Consider the following 7,549-nt stretch of genomic DNA (forward strand, 5'->3'; position numbering starts at 1 on the left):
TTCCTTTTCTTGTCTTGGTTCCTAGCCTCTCTTTGCTGTCCATTACCTCTCGTTTTTTCACCCTTTGTTTTCTTTTCCATTTCCACAATCCCTCTCAATAAAAGCAGCTTTTTCCACCCTTTATTTCTCCTTAAAATGAAAACATGCCCCCAGTAACAGTCCCACACTGTCATATTTCCATTTTGCTCCCTGGCATCTTGTGTTTTGAATGCAACAGTGCAGTATTGCTAATATCATTACACTGAAAATACAAAAAGACAAAACGCACACATAGCCCTATAAATGATTCAACGTTTACACCCTTACTGTGGGATCTGTAGGAACACTCACCATGGAGCAGTAGCTCATGAAGTGTACACTGCCCTTGGATAAACACAGAATCGTAATCTAATGTTTTCAGTGTCTTCAGTGATGTGTTTCCTATTGTGAGGCGACACTGAGTGCCTGCCTTCTGGTTTCTTCTCAAGACCCTTCCCCCACCATGCTCAGAGAAAGTGCCGGAAAACAGCAGGTGAGAACAGAACTACTCCTCACTTCTGCTATAGTTGCTGTTGTTTTCCGGTAAGGATGCACACCTTTTCCACAATCTGAAACCAGAATGCAGCAGTTCAGCACAGGCTGAGGAACTGGGGAGAAAACACTGGAACTGAGCCCAAACCCCCTAAAAATCTATGTTTTGCTATGTAGCGCAGCTACCCAACAGGCAACGCTGCTGCTTTTCGGGGTGAGGGCCTATCTGCTGCACTCCCAACCCTGTTGAGCAGGAAATTGAAACCAATAGGATAATCATTCATTTTAACAGATGTATGATTGAAATGAAATGATGGCTCGACCCCAGAATGGACCCAGGGGTCATCCCTGAGGAGGCCTGTTTTAAAAGTATTTTACAACTGCGCATCATAATAACTGGAATATCTTCCAGAATAGGATAATGTTCTCGCTGTTACTATTATTATTATTGTTGTTGTCATTGCTGTTATGTTGACAGCTCACTCAGTTTTACACTACCTATGTTATTTTTGAAAAGTCTGTGAAATGAGCTAATGAACAATTCTAATATTCCAATTATAACAGTATTTGCTGCCGGGGAACCCTACAGGCTGGGTTATATTTTAATGATGAAACTACAGAAAATGTCGGTGTACATGAACCAGTCATAACTGAGGCCTACATGAGAGGTCTGACATGTGATAAACAGCAGATAAAGTGTCTTATTTATGCCGGAGACACTGATAACAATTTAAAGGGTAGGCCAACATTTAAGTGGTAAAAGAAGACATGTATTTCGTTGTTGGGCTGTGTGTGTGTTCATACAAGATATTTTAATTGCCTATGCGTTGGAGCGAGTATATATGTACGATTTCCGGTATTGCCATTGGGGATTTCTATTGAACATTACGCATCAGAATTATCCCTTCAAACTATACTCACACCGAGTACATGGCTAAGTAGTAACATATCTAGCCACGTTTTTAACATTGCGGAAATCTGCGCTGAAAGTAATTTCTACAAATAGCCTATCCCCGCTTTATGTCGTCTTTCAGTCCTCACCTGCTCCCGTTTTTTTAAAGTAAATGATAAGATACCGTTCGCGCTTTTAAACGTAATCTCTCTTGTTTTACGTCCCCGACTTAATCTACAAAAAGGCAGCTATTTCTAACGTGTTGACATATTATAATTATTTTTTTGTGACTGTGCAATTTGAGTTGTTCATAGAAGCGTTTTTATTGAGGATACTTTTTTAAGCTATTGCTGATAGGCGTGCACGAATGGAACTTTTATTTACAGATTTACAGTGTAACAGTTTGCAATATAGGCTATTAAACATGGAACACAATACATCAACTAAACGGACAAGTTAACTGAAAGTAAATATTTATTTCTGTAGTTTCTTTAAAAATGTAGACGGGACAAGATAATATGTAAAAACCTAGATTAATTACCTCAAACCAAAGCTACGAAAACGCAAAGGGCGCCGTCCTCTCAGTAGCCTAATAGTGCGATTAAGGCAAGCTCTTCATTCGGCAATGGGCTCCCTTTTGTTGTCAGCCAGATATTATTATAATCGCCTATGTGTGATGCACTACAGTGTTGGGACCACTTGCTAGCGTTAGGCTGATCGCATAGTTTGACAAATGCATAAACAATATGCCCAGTACATGAATATCCTTTTGTAGACATACATGGTCTTAATAACGTTTAACCATGAAGACATCAATAAATGAACATTACCTTTGTACATTGTACACTTAATTGAATCATTACGAGCTCCGGAGTAGAATATCTAAAATAAAATACGGTAGGCGCATGCTGTATGACATACATGTTTGAAAAACTCACCCGTTGCCCGTATTTCTGCCATTGTCTCCTTTCACACACAAGTCAGTGACACAATTCTGACCATGTATTGGAAAAAAATATCATGGGGAAACGCCCCCCTTGGCTCTCTCTTTCTCTTTCGCCGCTGTCACCCTCCCTTCCGTACCGCTCCTCCTTTTCATAGAAAAAAGGAAGGGGAAGAGATCCAAGTGACATCTTCTATTTCTGAACCACCCTTACCTCCTGTTTGATCATTTGATTCCTCTGGCTGCATCCCTCACTCCCCCCACCCCACAAACACAATTCACTCTCACTCCATCGTGAAGCCTCTAACAAGCCGTCCGAATGTGGAGAATGGACAGTGGACAACCGGGGCGCGGTGGAGTCGATTCAGCGTCATTTACTTAGAGGGAAAGAGCTCGAAAGGCGAGCATTTTGAGGAATAAAAATGCATGATGATTATTATTGTTATTATTATTGTATTATTTTTATGATCGCTTTGCTTGACATAGTTTTTGCCCTTAGTGTTCAGAAAACAATGTTAAAAGTAACGAACGTAACCTACGTTTACATTATACAGTAGCTGTACGCTCAGGGGACGCTAATTATGATGGTGTGGGTTGCTAGGATACCTGCTTCTTTGTTTCGGCTGCCCTGAACGCGACCCCGGTCTTAAATGAACTTTTTCCTAATTTATAAACAACATTAGTTATAATTAGATCATTTCTTTCTTAATTCAAAATAATTTATTGAAATAACTTGAGTGTCTCTCCACTACTAAGCCTTAAAGACATGAGCAACATTTAAAAACTTTTTTCAGTCAATGCAGACAGTATGTATCTTGTTAAATGTGTTAAAGAATACAAAATGTTCTTCCCTTTTAAACTGAAGATGACAGTCAATTACAATGCCAGTAGAGCGTGTCATTTTCTTTTCACAATAAATGCAATGATTTAATCCTAAAGAACTACATGAAATTCAATATTCGGCAGTGTGATCTACAAAGCACACCGAAATGCTTTCAGTTAAAAGAAATAGCACTGCCATGTTCTTCGAGTAGCCTATGCACCAAACTGTGATTCTGATAACAAAATGGCAGGGTCTGCGAAAGTGAGCGGAGAGGAGTGTGCAGACCGAGCAGAAGACAGAAGGGGCTCCAGAAGAAAACCCTGTGAGTTGGGCTGCGTCCCTAATCCAATCTCACAGGAGATGCAGGCGTAGCCATTTTAAACAGGCATGCTGAATGGGATCGTGGCTCTGACTGCCCATAATCCTCCTCTCATCTGCTGTAATACAGAGCTCCTCGCTCAAACCCTCTCCCCAGATATCTGCTGCCGAGGTCACGGCTCGTGTCTGCTCCACCGAGGAAACACTCAGAGCAGCACGTGTGGCACCCAGTCTGCGTGTAACTGCCACGGCCAAGTAGAGATGGCATGATTGCACTGCCTATGGCTGACTTGGAAAACTAAACCACTTAGATATTTCCATTAGATTTCAGGGGAAGTTTGTGTGTGGGGCCCATTATGGAAACTGCTTACATGATCCATGTGTTTGTATTGTAGTGTTGAATTAATGGTGGAGCCTGTCGCCTAGCACCTAAGGTACATGACTGGGACCTGGAAGGCTGGCGGTGCGATCTGCACAGCTGTTGAGCAAGGCCCATAATCGCACATTGCTCCAGGGGGGATTGTCCCCTGCTTAGTCTAATCAACTGTAAGTCGCTTTGGATGAAAGCATCAGCTAAAAAACATTATTTGTATTATTATTATAAATAAACATCTTTATATGATAAAACTCTTCCCGTTCTGCCTTTCCAATCCCTTGCACTTCATTTCGCAGGGCTTGGACATGCTCATGACACTGTACGACACTATGTTGTCTTAAGTGTGCTGAACTATGCAAAGATGTCATAGTGTGCACAAGTGCAAACCGTTATTTCAGTTAGCCATATGTGCCCCCGCAAATATAGTGTGCTTTGAAAAAACTCAAGCTGGGCCTGACGTGAGGTGTGAGGTTTGAGAGGATGTCAGGGTTTCACTAAAAAAAGGTTTTCTTTAAAAGTGGACTCTCCAAGTTTCTGCAGTCACAATGCACCATAATGTATGTTATGTGGACACAACAAATAATGCATTTTGGTTGTTCAAGGGCCGTAGGTGCTGTAGCTACCTCCCATTTCAATTGAGTTTGTGCTGTTAATTCACACTCTGCTCTGAAAACAAGGACTGGAGAGTGTAGAAAACTTGAATATCTGCCAAGCAAGGCTAAGGTTCTCTGCAGAAATACACATGCACACATGCACACACACACGCGCAGGCAGACACGCACACGAACAATGCACGCATGCGCAGATACACACACACACACACACACACACACACACACACACTGCACTCAGATTTACTGCATGATTCCATGGACGCAAATTAATTCTCATGCCACCTGTTCAAAATATATTCTTAACAAAATCGTGACTGAAAGGTGACTAAACTGATAAATACTGCAAATGTAGCTGCACAGAAACATTCTGGTCTTCACATTTCAGACTGGAAGCCCCACCCATGCAGCTACAACGCAGAAAATTCAAAAGCATGAATTCATGGGACAGATATAGATTTCACTGCCTCAGTCACTACCCCCCACCTCACTGCACGGTTCACGACCCCGCACGCTGTTGTCTTAAACGCGTAACATCTGGCCCTGTTAGCCCCTCCGTCATATTTCGAATGAATGACAACACAAGGCAGTGCCAGGCTTGTAATTGGAGATTTGTTGCAAAGCTTAAATTTCACTCCCGCCTGTCTGTCCAGGTTCAGACAGTAAGAAAAACGTTGAAAACATCGGATCGATCGGGAACGGTCTATTTATTATTAACCGGCCCGCAGTTTCGGTCGCGAACACCTGCCTTTAGGTGACGGGAAGGGGCCGCGCCAGCTTCCTGATGTGAGCTGCAGTAGTCTGGAAATGGAAATCAGAAGCGATTCTCTGCGCCGGAGCACGCTGGGCCGGTGTCGGCTCTCCAGAGCGCTCGGCGGCTTGGCGCTCGTTTTAATTGAGCTCTGCGTACAGACACGAGCGTGAAGGGGTAGGCTGCACCGCCGTCAGACTCACAACCCTAATTTGTGTTCCTTTACACGGATTGAAGAGGAACGGGAGACGGAGTCGGCTGTTAATGGGTATAAACAATTTCATCATTCGCTGTTTTGAAATGGCATGAAAGCGGAAACAGAAGGCTACCGTAAAACAAAGGGCGAGGCGACAAATAGAGCACAGCAATTCGGTGTGTAACCGACAAATTTGGGAGTGAGGGGGTGGGGGGGGGGGGTGTTGGATTGAAGAAGTCTTTTTCATATTCTGCAAGAGAGATGAACTCCACCAACCTCTTGCTTTCTCTTCCCCTCTCTCACCTCTCTCACCTCCTCCTCCTCCTCCTCCTGTTTTAGCCAGGGCTGCGTCTGTGTTTACGAGAGCACAGGACTTACGATCCTCCGCAGGTTGACCGGAGCGGAACAGGACGGAGAGGAGCCCAGATGCCCCCGCTGGCACAGATCTGCGAGCCGGGCAGACGGCTTCCCGCCGCGGCGCCAAGTCCTCGTAGCCTCCGGCTCAGGCTGGCAGTTGGACCCCAGACTGCCACAGACCTGTTGTAGGATTCCTGGCTGGCGTGGGGCGCCCCATCGGGGGCACTGACATTTCAGAGATTTGTCGGCGAGGGGGGTACGGGGCGGGGGGAGGGGGGGAGGGACGCTGCTGCTGTTCTGCGTACACATACAGTATGCAGTTCAGTCCGTTAGTATTTGGACAGTAACGCCATTTTTGCTTTTTGCCTCTGTACTTCAGCGCACTGGATGTGAAAACAATGAATATCAGGTTAAAGTAGTGACTGTCAGCTGTCATTTCTGGAAAGTGACATCAATGGACCATATGCGTAGGAATTGCAGCCGTTTTTATGCAGAGTCACAGTCCAAATACTTACAAACTGCACTGTATGAGCAGTTCAGTGCAGGTTGCTGTTGGTAAACTAATATGGTGGAACAGGGCCAGGAACCTCCGAATGCGATCTGGACCATAAGCCCTCGTGCCAGGACCCTGGCGGTCACGGTTCAAGGCCTGTGTGGTTCAGTCATAGAGCTCTGCAGACCTGCTCTGTGCTCCATGCTGCTCTGCACCTGAGGACTGCATCCACACTGCAAAAAAACTCAAAATACGCCAGCCTCAACAAGTATTTTATTTCCATTCCTTATTTTGACAAAAAAAAAAGAAAAAGAAATAAAGACTATAATATTACCAATGAGGTGAGACAGTTGTACTCATTTCACAATTTGCCAATGTGGGAACATTTCACTTATCAAGCAAACAGTAACTTAAAACCCAGCGAATATTTTCTACTTGAGAGAAAAAGATTGGGAGTCAGATGACCAGACTAAAAGACTTGTTAAGACAGCCTCCCTCCTGGTGTGTGAGCACGTCCGCTCTGTGGAGGCCTGGAGGCTGTCTGTAGCGCTGCCCAGCCTGGTCACACCCGCCGCGGTGTCACTGGGGGACCAGCGCCGACAAATCGGCGGGCAGACAGGGCAAGGCCGAGACACTGACGCACAGACCGGCGGAAAAACAGGGAAAGGTTACACCGCCATGCTCCGCTGTTAATGCTATTACCCAGCTAAGGACACTGTGGCTGAGTACACAGAGAAAACCTGTCAATCAAATACATCTCTTCAGTTTTATTTTTATACAGCGCTCTTCACACCAAGGTGTCCCAGGGCAGCGAGCAGATACATTTACAAAATAATTGAAAAATTGCAGAATCTTTAACAGTTACTTTCCAATCCCACACATGTATACAAGGGGATTGTGTTACTTTACACAGATGATACTGTAACATATATGCACTACATATAGGCATAACATGCATTACACACAGTAATATCTTGTTGACTTACACAATGTTACATTTTATGCATTTAGCAGACACCCAGGTCCAGCTTTCGTCCATTTTAAACGGGTGGATATTTGCCAAGGCAACTCATGCTAAGTAGTTTGCTCATGGGTACAACAGCAGTGACAGACCTGGGAACTGAACACACAACATTAGGCTCATGAGCCCAGTTCCCTAACCATTATTAGGCCATCACCCCTCCTAGCCTGTGTGTTTTTAGCCCGCCGTGTGGAATAGCGGTTTCTCCTCCATTTCAGCAGTGTCCTTGGGTGAGTTGTAGAGCCATATTAACGCTCA

This window comes from Conger conger, chromosome 2, assembly GCF_963514075.1.
Source record: "Conger conger chromosome 2, fConCon1.1, whole genome shotgun sequence".
Classification (NCBI taxonomy): Eukaryota; Metazoa; Chordata; class Actinopteri; order Anguilliformes; family Congridae; genus Conger; species Conger conger.